Source organism: Carcharodon carcharias, chromosome 13 (genome assembly GCF_017639515.1).
Source record: "Carcharodon carcharias isolate sCarCar2 chromosome 13, sCarCar2.pri, whole genome shotgun sequence".
NCBI lineage: Eukaryota > Metazoa > Chordata > Chondrichthyes > Lamniformes > Lamnidae > Carcharodon > Carcharodon carcharias.
Window position 1 is genome coordinate 78,436,996 of NC_054479.1, and position 1,060 is coordinate 78,438,055.

The 1,060-nt window shown below is 53.2% G+C and overlaps 1 non-coding gene across 1 annotated transcript; it reads right to left on the reverse strand.

The window, feature by feature from the left end:
• Nucleotides 1-534: 534 nt before the first annotated feature.
• trnaw-cca lies at nucleotides 535-606 on the reverse strand. The gene has a single exon. It is a non-coding gene; the product is annotated as a tRNA-Trp (tRNA).
• Between the last annotated feature and the right edge of the window lie 454 nt (nucleotides 607-1,060).

Here is a 1,060-nt window from a genome sequence, read left to right on the forward strand (position 1 = left end):
TCCAGGGTCAGTGTGTGGGGTTAACATCCAGGGTCAGTGTGCAGGGTCAGTGTGCTGGGTTAATATCCAGGGTCAGTGTCCAGGGTTAATATCCAAGCTCAGTGCGCAGGGTGAATATCCAGGGTCAGTGTGCAGGGTCAGTGTCCAGGGTTAATATCCAGGGTCAGTGTGCAGGGTTAATACCCAGTGTCAGTGTAGAGGGTTAATATCCAGGGTCAGTGTCCAAGGTTAGTATCCAGGGTCAGTGTGCCGGGTTAATGTCCAGGGTCAGTGTCCAGGGTCGGTGTGCGGGGTTAATATCCAGGGTCAGTGTGCAGGGACTTCAGTTCTTGTCATGAGGGAAAGATTCCTGCAGGAGGCGAACATGAAGCCGCAGGAGATTGAATAAGAGCAAAATAAAATATAGTACCTCAAAATATACATTAAGTAATTAATGAATGAATTATAGATCGTCATAATTGTATATAGTGTATGCAACATACACAATAGTTAGGTAATTATTTATAAAGATGGCATTCATTATACAAAAAGTTATGACCCCGACGTGATTCGAACACGCAGCCTTCTGATCTGGAGTCAGACGCGCTACCGTTGCGCCACGAGGTCTAAAGAACGAATTCCGGGAATCTGCTTAAAGCTGCGGCACTGAGGCCACTGTTTGCTGTCTCTTTCCATCCCTAGAGTTGGCACAATTAGCGAGGACCGACCGCGGCCCGGGCTCCGTCCGGACATACACATCCTCCCCATCAGCGGCCCTCCCCCAACATTGTCCCCACCCCAACACTGGCCCTACCCCCAACACGGGCCTCACCCCAACACTGACCACACCCCTTCCCCATCAACGGCCCACCCCCAACATTGGCCCCGCCCCAACACTGGCCCCACCCCAACATTGGCCCCAGCCCATCCGCAAGACCGGCTCATCCCCAAATCTTGGCCCCGCCCCTTCCTCAATACCTGAACTCACTTCTCCTGTCCCTGGCCCCTCCCCCTATACTAACCCCACCCCCAACATTAGCTCCCCCCAACGCTGGCCCCCACCCCTGACAACACCGCCTCT